The 16025-nt window shown below is 44.1% G+C and overlaps 1 protein-coding gene across 1 annotated transcript in view; it reads right to left on the reverse strand.

The window, feature by feature from the left end:
* The window catches only part of ADAMTS12 (ADAM metallopeptidase with thrombospondin type 1 motif 12), a 208668-nt gene that overhangs the window by 136758 nt on the left and 55885 nt on the right, over nt 1–16025 (reverse strand). The gene's annotated exons all lie outside the window — the stretch shown is intronic.

Here is a 16025-nt window from a genome sequence, read left to right on the forward strand (position 1 = left end):
AGAACTGTTTCTGTTTAGCAGGAACTCGGGAATTCAGTCATATGGGCTGTATTATTCTCCCATTTTGATTATACCTCAGGATGGAGTAGCCAATTCACACCTGTTTACAGCTGAGAGTCTGCAAGGGGCACGGACTTGGTTTTCAGCATTGTTTTGACACTGTGACATTGATTCCAGTGTGATCTAAAAGTGCTGTTGTTGTGCCAGGTGGACACTCTAGCCTTCACCCCAAATTCTGTGGCTTAACCATACAGTTTGGGGCAAATGTTAGAGAGTCACCCAGTGCAGTGACATCATTTCCAGGTTGTGCTGGAAGTGATGTCAGTGCAATGCTGATTGTCCACCTCTTTAATTCCGGCATTTTTGCCCTGCAACCTAGCTGAGCAGAATGGGTAGAGCTAGTGGGAAGCAGGAGGAGTCCCACCAGACTGAGAGACCTGATCTCTCTGCTTCAAGGCAATAACGATCAGTGGTGTTCAACTTTTCCCGACCCAGGATCCACCTTTAACATCAGGTGGCTGCATGAGACTTGTTGACTGCAATCTTATTAAGAAGAGCCACCCAGTTCGGTATTAGAAATAGTAATTAGCTGGGAACCTACAAGGACTTGCAGGGGTGGGTACAGAAATTTGGAAACTCCCCACCTCAAAACCTGGATCTCCAGGATTCTAAACTCCTTTTCCCTTCAATGGATAGAATAGAATAGAATAGAATAGAATAGAATAGAATAGAATAGAATAGAATAGAATAGAATCTTTATTGGCCAAGTGTGATTGGACACACAAGGAATTTGTCTCCGGTGCATATGCTCTCAGTGTACACAAAAGAAAATACATTTGTCAAGAATCATAAGGTACAGCACTTAATGATTGTCATATAGGTCTAGTAAGCAATCAGGAAACAATCAATAGTAATAAAAACATAAAATGTAAAATCATAAAATAAAATGAAATGTCAGCACAGGCTATAGTCATACAGTCATAATTGGGAGGAGATGGGTAATAGGAATGATGAAAAAAGTAGTGCAGTAATTATATAATAAATATATAATAAATAGTTTGACATTATCGAGGGAATTATTTGTTTAACAGAGTGATGGCATTCGGGAAAAAACTGTTCTTATGTCTAGTTGTCTTGGTGTGCAGTGCTCTGTAGCGACGTTTAGAGGGTAAGAGTTGAAACAGTTTATGTCCAGGATGCGAGGGGTCAGTAAATATTTTCACAGCCCTTTTTTTGACCCGTGCAGTATACAGGTCCTCAATGGAAGGCAGGTTAGCAGCAATTGTTTTTTCTGCACTTCTGATTATTCTGTGAAGTCTGTGTCGATCTTGTTGGGTTGCAGAACCAAACCACACAGTTATAGAGGTGCAGATGACAGACTCAATGATTCCTCTGTAGAACTGTATCAGCAGCTCCTTGGGCAGTTTGAGCTTCCTGAGTTGGCGCAGAAAGAACATTCTTTGTTGTGCTTTTTTAATGACATTTTTGATATTAGGTGACCATTTTAGGTCATGAGATATGATGGAGCCTAGAAATTTAAAGGTCTCTACTATTGATACTGTGTTGTCTAGTATTGTGAGAGGAGGTAGGATGGGAGGGTTTCTCCTGAATACCACCATTTCTACGGTTTTAAGTGTGTTCAGTTCTAGATTGTTCCAGTGGCGCCACGAGGCTAGTTGTTCAACCTCCCGTCTGTATGCGGTTTCATCGTTGTCTCGAATGAGACCAATCACTGTTGTATCATCTGCAAATTTCAGTATTTTAACAGATGGATCGTTTGAGATGCAGTCATTGGTATACAGAGAGAAGAGAAGTGGTGAAAGTACACAGCCTTGGGGGGGCCCTGTGCTCATTTTACAGGTGTCTGATGTAATTTTTCCTAGCTTCACCTGCTGTTTCCTATCTGTTAGGAAGTTTGTGATCCACTTACAAATATGCTCAGGTACTGCTAGCTGATTTAGTTTGGTTAGAAGAATGTCCGGTCTGATAGTATTGAATGCTGAACTAAAGTCAACAAAGAGGACCCTTGCATAGGTCTTTGGCGATTCAAGATGCTGTAGGATATAGTGCAAAGCCATATTAACAGCATCATCTCTCGATCTATTTGCTCGGTATGCAAATTGCAAGGGGTCCAACAGTGGATCCGTGATGGTTTTCAAATGGTACATCACTAGCCTTTCAAAAGTTTTCATAACTACAGATGTTAGAGCAACTGGTCTGTAGTCGTTCAGTTCCTTGATGGAAGGCTTCTTCGGCACTGGGACGATAGTGGAGTGTTTGAAGCAGGAAGGAACATAGCACATCTCTAGTGATTTGTTAAAGATTTGGGTGAAGATGAAGGCCAATTGGACAGCACAGACTTTTAGGCAAGAAGGTGTTATCTTGTCTGGGCCTGGTGCTTTTCCAGGCTTCTGTCTGTGAAATAGATCTTGCACTTCCTTTTCTGAGATCACCAGGGGTTGTAAACCCAATGAAATGGGTTCAGTTGTAGGAAGTTTGGCTATTGTTGGTGCATCTGAGATAGAGGTTGTGGAGAAAGGTGACTGTAGATTGTTTTCAAACCTACAGTAGAACACGTTCAGGTCGTCTGCCAATTGCTGATTTCCTTCAGCTTGGGAAGGTGGTTTACTGTAACCGGTGATATTTTTGAGAGTTTTCCACATGTTTGCTGTTTCGTTTGGTGAAAACTGATTTTTTAGCTTTTCAGAGTAGTTTCTTTTTGCTGCTCTGATCTCCTTTGTTAATACATTTCTGGCCTGATTGTACAGCATTCTATCACCCTTTCTGTAGGCCTCTTCTTTGGAACGACGTAACTGCTTAAGTTTAGTCAGTTGTTCTCAACAATCCACCCCCTCAGGAGCATTTTCAGTCCTGATCGAGGCTGATTTTTCACGGTCAAATGCCCTATGGTATATCTGGGAGCGTACCTGCTGTGGGGCTTTTTGCCCTGCTTTTAACTCTTCACTGCTCCCTGGTTGTTGCTGGGATTCAAGACAGGGCCAGTGCGTTATACCCCAGCTGTTTCTTCACAAGCCTGGTGCTTCTCCATTTGCACCGCAAGCACTTCCGCAATATCTTCCACGCATGCGTGGACAACCTCCATTTCCCGCGTTTTGATTGGCTGAATCTCCCCCCGTTCCTCCCACTCACTTTCGCTACTTAAGTTTTAAATGACTCTGAACACAAAACAGGTGCTGAGAATCGGTGCCCTCGGCCTCTCCCCTGTCTAAAATCCCTGCCTGTGCAATGGAATCACCATCCTCCACCCCCTCACCATCTAAAATCCTTGTGTGTGCGAGGAAATTACCGCCCTCCCATTTGCGGTGCCTGCACATGCCGCTTTTCTGTCTTAAAACCAAGGTTTCTCTCTCCGTGTTTTTTTTCCACGGCAAGAAGGGGAGAGCGCCGATTCTCAGTGCCTGTTCATTGGAGAGGTGGGCCAGAGCAGCGAGGTGGGGAAAATGCCCCTGGTTCAGTTGCTGAGGAGTTTTTCATGGCAGCAGAAGCCACCAGAGTAACAAAGGTGCATTTCAAAAGAACCTCAACTTTGGCGGTTTTTGAAATTCATGGAGCAAAGCCAATGCTGCAAGGCGGTGCTGGGGCAACAACGTGGCAGACACGCTGCAGCACCAGGAGCCGTGAAGAACTCCCAGCTGCACTAGACTATTCTCTGTGGTAACAACAGGGCATTTTTACAATGAAAAATCAGCCCTAGGCTATTAAAAATTCTGGTTAATATACACAATTCTATTTTTTGCAGATGTGTAGACTTGGCCATGCAAGGGAACGGGAGAGAGGGAGGGGAGTGAGGGGCCCCTTGTCCCTCCCCTCCCTTGCAAGCATTGTGCAATGACACATGTTCGAACCATTCGCTTCCCCTTTTCTTTCTTTTCCACGTCACCAGACTGAACCACAGCAACGCGTGGCCGGGCCCGCTATTTAGATATAGTGGTAGAAAGTGCCATCAAGTCACAGCTAACTTATGGAGATACCGTCAGTGGCGTAGCTACAATGGGGACATCCGGGGACATTTGTCCCAGGTGTCATAATTGTAGGTCACATGGGGGTGCAAAATGGCTCCCCCTGCAAGGCCGGGCATGAGTGCCTCAGACACGTAGGCTACACACAGGCCCACTGGCTCTGTGTGTAGCCTGGGTGTCTGAGGCACTTGTGCCTGGCAGGAGAGTGTGGCCTTGCAGGGAGCGTGACCTTGTGGGGGGCGCAGCTGACAGGCCCGGGCGCCATTTTGCCTCAGGCTCTGTTTCCCCTCCCTATGCCCCTGGATGTTGTAGGGTTTTCCAGACAAGAGACATTCATGGTGGTTTGCCATTGCCTGCCTCTGAGTAGCAGCCATGGACTTCCTTAGTCAAGTCCCAACCAGGGCTGAGCCTGCTTATCTTCTAAGTTCTGAAAAGACTGGTCTAGTTTGGGGCATCCAGGTTAGGGCTTCCATTAGATCTAGCAATCCATACAAGCAAGGGTCTATTGCATAGAGAAACCTGTCTAGCAAAAAGTGCCTTAAGCAAAGGGAAACTTGCAATTCATAGGAAACTGCCCACATTTCCAGAATGAGAAGTTTTGTGGGTTTTTTAAAATACTTCTAACCTATAAAATAGCTTTTACTTACTGAATCCCAGGTAGCGTTAAACTCTTCAGCAGTTGTAATAGCACATTTAATTCACATTTTCATCCTTGTGTGAGTGGGGGACTAGGAGATTTAAATAAAAAGGCAGAACCATTGGAAGTTTTTCAAATTTTACAGCAACAGTCCTTAGGCTAAGATGAGTCACCTTCTGTTGAGCATTCATCTTTCAGGCCTACACTGAACAATTACATACAAAAGGTATCAGGGAAATTGCTTTTCTACTCATTTGTTTACAGGCTTTGTTGACCTTTCTTTCTATGCTCTGCAAAAATATTATTACACAAAAGGGTAATTAAATTCTTGCTAGGAACCCAGGTAATAAAAATGCATGAGACGGCCTTGGAAATGCCAGCCTGTAGCATTGCCCCAGTTGTCTGAAGTACAGCTGGAATTCCTTTCAGGGGAAAGAAAGGAACCCTGGGATAAAGATCTCACAAGCACTCACATATTTTTGGCATGGAAAAGCATCTGACTTTAGCCCAGCGGTGTGAGGCAAAGAGGCATTCAACAAAATCACACATTGCTGCGATGCCATGAAACACTATGACAACTGCAAAGCGTAGCAACAAAAATGCTTTCTGGAAAAGCTGCCCCTTGGAGAAGAATGCTCCTCCCCTATTGCTGTCTCTCATCTCATCCTCTCCTTTGCCGTCAGAACTGAGACTGCAGGCTTTTTGAGACAGGGCCCTGCACTTTGTTGCCCAATCCAGGTCGTGGGAGAATCGCCCTCTGGAGCCGGTGTATCCTTGCACCAGCACGGGTGCCCAGTCTGCTGGTGCAAGAGGAAAATGTTCATGGCTCCGTGGTGCCCAACTCAGAAGCAGCACCCATTGCCCAGGGATGTCATTTACTGTGTAGGAATAGTTATCCAGTATCCAAAGACATTATGTGAGACAATCCCTTTCCTTTCCAGAGCCAGCGTGGTGTAGTGGTTAAGAGCAGCTGGATTCTGATCTGGAGAACCGGGTTTGATTCCCCACTCCTTCACCTGAGCGGCGGAGGCTAATCTGTTGAACCAAATGTGTTTCTGCACTCATACATTCCTGCGGGGTGACCTTGGGCTAGTCACAGTTCTCTCAGAACTCTCTCAGCCCCACCTACCTCACAAAGTTGTGGGGAAAGGAAGGGAAAGGAGCTTGTAAGCCACCTTGAGTCTCCTTACAAAAGAGAAAGGTGGGGGTATTAATCCAGTTTAACAGAAGGATCCTAAGAACATTTGCCTGGGAGTAACCCCCATTGTGTAGACTTCAGTAAAATTCCAAGTAGTCCTATTTAGGATTGCTCTCTAAAGTCCATATGTCCATTGCTGGAGCTCTGAGGAAGTGCCATAAAGTCGCATTAAGTCTCTTCTAGTAACCCCATAGGGTTTTTAACACAAGAAGTGAACAAAGGAAGTTTTTAATTGTATCGTCGAAGACTTTCACGACCAGAATCACTAGGGTGTAGTGGGTTTTCCGGGTTGTATGGCCATGTTCCAGTAGCATTTTCTCCTGACATTTCACCTGCATCTGTAGATGCCAGCCACAGATGCAGGCGAAACGCCAGAAGAAAATGCTACTGGAACATGGCCATACAACCCGGAAAACCCACTACACCTTAGAGGCTTTCCATTGGCTGCTTCTGCATAGCAACTGTGGACTTTCTATGGCACTGCATACATCGGATTTCCACAAAGCCAAAACTGGCATGTCTCTCCGTCGGGGTTCTGTTCTTTCATGTAGTTTATTAGATTTCTATTTACACCATCCGAAGTGAGGGTCTCTGAGCAGCTCACAATAAAAGACAAAACAAAGCCCCACATACAGAATAACTATATAAGCAAAGAAAAAGAAGAAAAGAACTCCCACTGAGAATCTAGCTCAATCCAAAGTTATTTGAAACGAAATGACTTTCACAACTTGAATGCAGTTATCAAAGTTTCCCTGGGAAGAAAATTCTATCCATTGGGCAATTAGTTACTGGCTAAAAAGCCAAATGGCTAAAAAGGTCTGTTGTACTTCAGGTGATGGGGTGACCATGAAAGAGCCTCAAATGATCTCAATACATGGGAAGGGAAAGAGAAAATCGTGCAGTGAAGTTTTCTGAGGAGATTATAAACATTATTCTCTCCAGCCCAATTTCCATTTCAAATGCCGTTCGTTTAAAAATGTTTAAAGTTCTGCAGTCTAATAAAAATGTCAACAGTGACTTCTGTCTTTGATGTTTTAATTAGCTCTGAAAAAAACACTGGCCTCTATTTGAAATTTGTTTCCAAAGAAAAGCACTTCAAAATCTAAATGTAAAATACAGTTTAATGAACTTAAAATGTTCAAACCTCGTACAAAAGTAAGGTGAATATTTAAACCTCTGTCCTCTCTAGAATCCAATAGATGTTTCTCTGATTCCTTTTTAAAGCCCCAATTATTCTTGTGAATGTCCAAAAAGAAAGCCATGACCCTCTCAAAATAATGTTTTTCTTTCCTTCCAGATAACACCAGGCCCTAAATGCCAGAAGGAGATTTTCAGAAAGAAGAAGAGTTGGATTTATACCCCGCTTTCTCTTATGTAAGCAGAAGTGTATCTAGGAAAAATGGAGCCCAGAGACAAAATCTGCATTTTCTCTTCCCCCCCCACCCCCCCCCCACCACAGGTGCCGAGGTCTACTGCCCAGAGCCCAGGTCTACCACCTGGATCCTGCCGGCATCCAGGTCTACTGCCTGGAGTTCGCACTGGAGTCCAGGTTGTCTGCTCAGAACCACCACCGGCGTCCAGGTCTACTGCCCGGAGCTGGTGCCAGTGCCCAGGCCTACGTGTGCTCGGGAACATGGGTTACCCCATGTCCCCATAGGCAGTACGCCCCTGGGTTTGACCCATCCATTAGGCAGACCTAGGGGACTGCCTAAACTGCTAAAAAGTCCAACTGTTTCTGAAGTCGGTACGGCGACGCAATGAAGAGACGAGACGCAGCGATATCATCCGGTGGAGAGACGCCAGTGGCGGGCTAGCGTGATCCGTGGATCTCGCTAATCTGCCATACCGTGGTCCCTGGCACCTTTTATTAGGGTTTGGGGAAGGAGGGAGAGCGGGAGGAGGTTGCGCAATTCATAGCCTGCGGGGGCAGCGTACGTACAGGAAGAAACGTCTCTGTCTGGGTCAATTCCACATCTGGGGGTCTTGTGACCCATGACTCAGGCATCTGGTGACCTCTGAGTCAGGGGGATCTCGTGATGTGTGTATGTGGAAACCCAGGAGGGCACAGATGATGCAGGCATTCCTGTGCACTTTCTGAGGCTCTACTGGGTCCGCTGACGCACCCCTACATGTTTCTTCTACCCATCCACAGCATCATGATCTGCCTTTGCAGGAGCCCCTGGCTCCAGTGCCGTAGGAAGGGAAAATGGCACCGGGGGCAAAATGTGCTGGTCTCTAAGGTGCTGCTAGATTGAAATGTTGTTCTGTTAATACATACTAACACTGGTACCCAACAGAAAGTAGCGAACACAACATGAGCACACATGATCAATTTTGAAAGGGGCCGTTTCCCCACTTTTAAAATGACGTCGGTTTCGTCCAGTGTGGACCTTTTTAGGGGTCACCTAAGGCTCTCTGCATCAGTGTTCTCCATCTGTAAAATGGATAAATGTTAGGGTTGGGGGTCACCACAACATGAGGAACTGTATTAAAGGGTCGCGGCATTAGGAAGGTTGAAAACCACTGACCTAAGAATTCTGAAAGTTGCCATGTTTCACCTGCTTCTTCCTGGTGCCATCCACACCTTGACCTTGCTGCGGAGATAGTGTAGTAATTGGGTCAAAACTTGCACATCCCATTCAGGGAGTCCATTGTGGTGTAGGATGTTGGATTAAGACCTGGGAGACCTACGTTCAAATCCTTGTTTTACCATGGAAGCTTAATGGGTGACCTTAGGCCAGTCATACATTCCCAGCCTATCCAACCTCACAGGGCTGTTATGAGGATAAAATGGGGGGAAAGACAAATGTATGCCAACTTGGGTTTCCACTAAGGAGAAAGGCATAATATAAATGATATAAATATAAATTTCACATTGCTGGGTGGGGCGATTTGGAAATCTGTGTAAAAAAATTTGGTCCTCCCTTCGTACCAGAGGATAAGTCTGATTTCTTTTTTTTTCTCTTTTAACTTTTAAAAAATTGTGTATATTTATGATGTATTTATGGTGTATTTTTAACTTTAAAAAACTGTATATTTGTATACACAAAAGTTGTGTATTTTTATATACACAAAATTGTGTATATTTATCCTCAAAATTGTGTATATTTACATAATATATATTTGTGTATATTTTTAACTTTTAAAAAATTGTGTATATTTACTATATATAAACTATTCCTGTGTTGTCTGCTGGCTTGTACTTGTCTTTTGGTGCTTCTGCAACACTCCCCCAACACTGCCATTCAGTTTCTTATGCTGACTCGTGATACATCAAAACAGTGATGGGGAAAGTCACAATGTGGAAGGGATAACTGTAAAGTAAACGAATGAAACTTTGCCTGCAGTTTCTGTTTATGCTGTCCCATTAGGCTAGACCAGTGGTGGCGAACCTTTGGCACTCCAGATGTTATGGACTACAATTCCCATCAGCCCCTACAATTGGCCATGCTGGCAGGGGCTGATGGGAATTGTAGTCCATAACATCTGGAGTGCCAAAGGTTCGCCACCACGGGGCTAGACTCTGATTCTGTAAGGCACAAGAAGTTATGAACCCAGCAGTCAAAGGTCCCTTCCGCACAGGCCAATAAACCTGGGCTGCGAATGGGAAAAACCCATTTCGGTGAGGGGGGACTTCGCACGGATCCTGTCCCTAAAGCAGGGCTACCCAGTGCTAAGTCCCCTGAACCGGGTTTTTTGAGAATTGTGATTCTTCTTTTAAAATCCAGGTTGCTCGTGAGCAAATGGCTGACGGGAAGCGCTTTAATCGGCTGCGCTCCCCTTTGTTTTTAAAAGTCCTGCCTCACAGCTGCGTAGCCACGCAAGGCCACAGGGACGTCTCATGGCATGTGGGGGTCCATGGCTGCCTGCCCACGTAGCTTTGCAGCAGAGGGAGGCAAGGTACAAAAAAAGACACGCCTCCATGTGAAGGCACGACAGCAACCCACATTGTTTCCATGGTCTCTGGTCACTGCCTGCACAGAGGAAAAACAGGAGAGCAGGTTACTTTATTACTGCAACCCGCTCTGCCTGTGCAGTGCGGAAGGGGCCAAAGTGAAGCACAAAATCTGCCTCCTTTAGTTATCTGTGCTGGATGTCTAATTGCAGGAGAGAAGCTGACATTCCTGTTGGGCCATTGTACACCTGTAAGAGTTTTCAAGGGAGGTAAATGATCTACATGGGAGGTCAGTTTTAGCAATATGCTCATCCTATGTAAGTGATCAGCACTGGTTGGGCAAAAGTGTTCCCTTTTTGTGCAAAGCACCCTTTCTCCAATCACCTGACTTCTTACTTGTGGGTCCTAAGTTCTGGGTTTCTTTTTTTATGCCGTGATTATCCCCCTACCCCGTCCCCAGGTTAACCAAGGTTATTTGTACAATTTGTGCAGACATGTTCCCACTTCACAGAGGTGTCTGTTGATGCCACGTACAATTCTAATAATGTATTCATTAACTACTGTACTGTCCTTTGGGACCCCTCTAGTCTGAAATGTGATAGTTCAATGAATGGATGAGAATTATAATTATCTGTCTACTTACGCATTACCTTTCTACTTCCAGCCAGACTGTACTGAGAGCACTCCCTTTACTATGCAATAACCTTCACTCTGCATTTTTGTAGGCTAATTATTATTTTATTCTGTTTCTTCTCTTGTTTTTTTAAAAAATCAGGAACCAGGCTAAACTAGAAAAGACTTTATCTTTTATTCACATGACAAGTTTAGCAGGATCCAAGGAAAAAGAAAGGAAGAAAAAAATGAAGAAGTTGTGGGGACTGCATTTGGGTATACAAGTGGGAGACTCACGAAGACATGCAGGGGACATCTATGTTCCCTCTCTCTCATATTTCCTCTGTCCTACCCCTGAAAGTTCCGACAACCTCTCCTCTTTTCCTGCTTCCTATATATCTAACAGTCAATCTAGCTTTATCTGACCTCTGTCTTTCCCACCTTCTATGTTCCTGGCATTCTCTACCCAGGAAAACCATGGGCCAGTTAATTCTCATCAGATGCAGACACTTCTTTCTTCCCATATCTTGCTGCAATACAAGCACTCCTCCATTGCTTCTGCAGCAGCTACCTCTGCTTCTGCCTCCTATGTACAGCTAACTCATTACTGGGTTCCCTAAGAGGATCTGCAGGCTCCTCCACCTGCACCTCGTCAGGCAGGGAAGGGCTGGGAGTTGGCTCTGCGGCCTGGTCTTCCTCAGAACCAGCCACCTCTGATCGCATCGTGTTGTTAGGTCCTGCATCAGAGTCCTCTATATCCTGGTAAGTACCCAGGGGCTGGCTCATGACAGATATCTGGGTGCTGTTCCTCAGGTGTGATGGCACTGTAGACCGAACCAGAATTGACAAAGTTTATGTAAACGATGAAAGTCATTAAAGATTTTGTGATGAAAAGCAGTACTTTCTAAGGTGCCAGTGAACTCTTAGCCATGGTGCAAGAAGAATGCTAGATGCAGTTGAAAATCCCTGCAGCAACATAGCTGGATCCAAAGCAGCAAGACATACCTTTATGCACAGCTCTTCCTTGGTCACAGATGAAACATCTGTCAACACAGGCAATAGGGCAAGTTCTCTTCCATTCCAAAACAAGAGGAAATGGTCAAGATTCTTCCATCCCTCTTCAGATAATCTGGTGAGGAGTCCACCAGTCAAATCTTACATGGACATCTACAAATAACTATGTTTGTGAAGTTGAGCATATGTTCAAGCAGCCTACAGGGTTGAATACTTATTTCCACACATCAGGACTCAGATCCAGAGAGCTTCGGGACACTGCAGAAGATAACAACTGTTCCCTCCTTGTACTGCCCAAGCTTTTTGAGGTCAGGTGGACAAAGTTCCTTCTCACTAGCACATCCAGTCTTTTTGTCCTATCCCTCTTCATGAAAAGCGTGAGGACAAGGCAGTTTGTGGGTTTCTTGCATTTCTCCTTGATGAAAATAACCTCTTACTTATTGATGACAAAAGACTTGAGGGGAAAAGTCTCCTCAGCCTCAAGAATGAGAAATGCAGCTGACTAGAGTTATTTCTGCAAGACACAATTCTATGTGACAGCATTTCAAACAGGTCCTCGACTGAACAAAAACATGTTTTTTCTTCTATTCATGCATTTTGGGTCTTTATTCAAACCTTGTGTACAATCTGACTTTTCTATTCTGTCAGACTTGTTGAAAATCAGTGTTGACAACCTCAGTATTCCAGTGATGCTAATTTTGTTGTTTTTTCTCTCAGTAAAAAGTCTGTTGTCACCAGGGATGCTAAGAACTTCACAACACAGCTATCACAATTGTATCAATGTAATTGCAGTCTCCTGCCCAAAAAGACTTGAAGAACTTCCCTGAATTATATTTCAGTGACAGTAGCTTCTTGATTTATGTACGAAACATTTGATTTCTGTACTGCTTTCTCACAAATTTCTGTATAAATGGCAAACCCCCCTAACCTGTTACACCTGGAGGCAGCAAGATGGACCAGTAGCTTCCTGATTCCTCTACTGAACATTTTCAACACTGCTATCTCACAAATTTCTCCATAAATGGCAAAGTCCCCCAATCTATTATTTTTATTGTATCATTTGAATATTCCATTTTATATTAATACTTTTCTTCATTCGTTTTCAAACTATACATTTTCCCCTTTTTCCCCTCCCCCCTGTATTTTTTTTATAGTTTTATCAAACAAACAGCAGTAAGTTCATTCTTTGTAATCTCTTCTTCCATATCTCCTCATTGACTCCAGCTTCTTTCATCCAGTCCGCATATATTGTCCATATCTTCAAAATTTCACTGTTTATCTTGCCACAGTTTATTCTTTGTTATTATATCAAAAATGTCCAGTGTCACTTGTTCCCAGATATAGTCCAACCATTTCTGGATTGTCCATTTTTTCTTTTCTTTCCAGCCTAAAGCTATTGTTGCATGTGCTGCTTTGATCATTATTTTATACATATAGCTATATTTTTATCTACTCTTCTATCCTCCATTACACCCATGAACATTAAATCATTATTTATCCCAATATTAATCTTCACCAGTTTATCGATATATAACAATACGGTTATCCAAAAAAATTTCACTTCTTTACATTCCGTCCACATATGGCTATAATATGCCTCCTGTTCTCCACAGTGCCAGCATTTAGGACCCAAATCTATTATCAGACTCGGTGTCCTGAGGCATCTCTCTCTCACACTGTGACGTTTCTTGGAATGAAACACAAGTGAGATCCTAGACAGGTGAACTTGCCTGATGCTTCTGACCTCACCTGGAATGATGAATGAGCCACACCAGCTGTTTTCAATACATTCCGGGACATACTCCAGGAAAAACAGCTGCTGCAGGCATACCAGATAATATTTCAGCTTGTCCACACTCCAGCTCAAGTTACACAGCACTATGCTTTACATTGGATGCTAATTCACTGACATTTCAGGGGTTTTAAAAGTGTTTGAATTGCACTCTTGAGAATGTATCATTTGCACAAAAAGTGCATTTAGAAAAGGAATTACTTTCTGCATTTTTTTATTTTGGTAAGGTGGCATCTCACGCAAAGAGATTTTTGCCAGATAAATGATTCTTTCGACAGTTTCTGAAAAGCTTGTGATGAGAAGCTTGCCTCCTTATTTAAATTCAGAAGAGAAGACGCTGCATTACACCGTCTAGGTCTGTGCAAAAGAAGAAGAAAGGGAGCAAAGCTCTGTACTCCTTAGAATTTCTCTTTGGCTTTGGGGACAAATGATCTTTATTTTATTCATACCTACGGGACCGTCTCACCCCATATGTCCCGGGTCATACCCTCCGCTCCACGGAGGCAAACTTGCTGGTGGTCCCCTGCCCCTCTATGATGCGGCTGGCCTCCACACGGGCCAGGGCGTTTACTGCCCTGGCCCCTGCCTGGTGGAACGCTCTTCCTCCAGCAGTTAGGGCCCTGCGGGACCTTAGGGGAGTTCATGGGGCCTGTAAAACTGAGCTGTTCCACCGGGCTTTTGGGGGGACCGGCTGCTGATTCCGCCCCCTTCTTATTGCCCTGTTTACTGGCTGTGCACCTGACCATCTGACCATCTGCCAGCCCCCTCCCAGAATTCGTCCACTCCCAGGTCTTGATCGCCAGGGTGTGATGCCAGACGCCCCTTATTATTAATTATTAACTATTTATTGTGGATTGCTGCTGCTATAGTTTTAAGATTTGTATTTTAACTGGGGTTATTCGATTTGTTTTATTATGGTTGTTCTTGTTTTGTTGTACACCGCCCTGAGCCCTTCGGGGGTAGGGCGGTTTATCAAATCGAATAAAATAATAATAATAATAATAATAATAATAATAATAATAATAATAACAACAACAACAACAACAACAACAACAACAACAACAACAACAATAACAACAACAACAACAACAACAATAATAATTTATTGCTTTTTATAAAAGGTCAACACAGATCAGTCATTGGAACAAGATTCATCTAGCAAATCGGTATCAAAGGACAAATAAGAATAATCTGGCTTGGGAGATTCCTAGAAATTTGGAAGGTGGGTTTGAAGAAGTAAAGAGAGCTCACCAAGAATATGGTGCCGTAGGCATTGCCTCCAGAAGAACTGTTCTTTGTAGTCTGGAGATCAGTTGAAATTCTAGAAGAACTGCCACCACCACCACCACCACCACCACCACCACCACCACCACAACCACCACCATTCTTAGGTTTGTTAACCATGAACAGAAACTCTGGCGGCTTCACACAGTGAAGATTCTTTCTGCTGGTTTAATTGATACTATGAATATGATAAATGCAATGATGCAGGCTGCCAGGAGTTGCATGGCTCCACAGCGCCTGACCCCAGAAGCAGCCACCATTTCCCAGCCCCACTGACAGAGAAGATGATACTCCAGTGTGGCTGGGGGCATTCCAGGGGGTGAAGCTGACCTTATTCATCTTCCACTAGCATTTCAACCCAAGTATGCCACCGCTGGAGGAGTTAGTCTGTTTAATGCTATGGGGGTGGGGTGGGGGGTGTTCTCCGCCGGCTGGGTTTCCCCCACCCCTTTTCACTGTCAGGATGGGCCCCCTGGCAGGGCTCATCCCCCCTCCCCTTCCAGATTCCAGGAAACGAAAGCTAAAATGCAGCCACAGCTCTCCAAGGTTTGTAATGTTAACTCTGTATTTGAATGGTGGTATTCTTCCCTTAGTTATCTTACTGTAACTGCAACTCTTGGCCTGGCAAGGGGCGGGCCAAGGGCAGCAGGGATTTAAAGTTTGGTTCTTTCTATATTCCTCAGAAATCGTCTCTCGTCTCGCATGCTTCAGTTCTCAATAAAGTCTCACGTTTTTTAAAGAAAACTACGGCTCGCTTTATTTTGGGACTGGGGTCTCACACTCACTGCCTTCCCATGCTGCATTCGGAGTAGAAGTGCTGTTCCCAGTTGCCTGGAGCTCTGCATTGGGCTGTTATAATGGTGAGACAGAACTAGTATGGGAAGATATATGTTGACTTCTTTGCTGAACCATAGAGTACAGCTAGATAACCTTTACTCCCGAGAGGATGACCTAGTTACAATAAGGAAGTTGGGGTAGGGGAAAAATAAGAATATAACAAGAGCCCTGCTGGATTGGACAAGTTGTTGTTTTGCTCAATGGCTAACCAATTTCATAAAAGGCCAATCAACACAGCATAAAGGCCAAAACTTCCCCCTGACAGTGACTAGAGGGAACCTCCACATTCTGGCAGTTAAACAGGAGAAGACTTTGACCCCTTCCGCAAATGCAGAATAATGCACTTTCAATCCACGTTCAATGCACTTTGCAATTGTGCGGAATAGAAAAATCCACTTGCAAATAATTGTGAAAGTAGATTGAAAGTGCAGTATTCTGCATGTCCAGAATGGGCCCCTGACCTTGATGTCCTGAATTTGGTCCCCTCATGATAACCTGTTGCCTACTGTTAAGCAAAAAGCTAAATCGTGGGCTATCAAAAGTTCCAGAAATAAAGCTGTATTGTTTGCTGGTGAGAGAAACGGGGCTCGTGCCCACTATTCATTTGTCTGTGAAACTCTGCCATAAGCAAGACTTTTATATACTGAAACTGAATCAGGTTACATATTGCCGTACCCTAAATTCATTAGTTCATGCACATTCCAATTGTACTGGACACATCCAGTTGTTCTTTCAAGTTTTGTAATCTTTTATTACACATGTCTGCAGACATGACT

This window comes from Sphaerodactylus townsendi, linkage group LG07 (genome assembly GCF_021028975.2).
Source record: "Sphaerodactylus townsendi isolate TG3544 linkage group LG07, MPM_Stown_v2.3, whole genome shotgun sequence".
NCBI classification, from domain to species: Eukaryota; Metazoa; Chordata; class Lepidosauria; order Squamata; family Sphaerodactylidae; genus Sphaerodactylus; species Sphaerodactylus townsendi.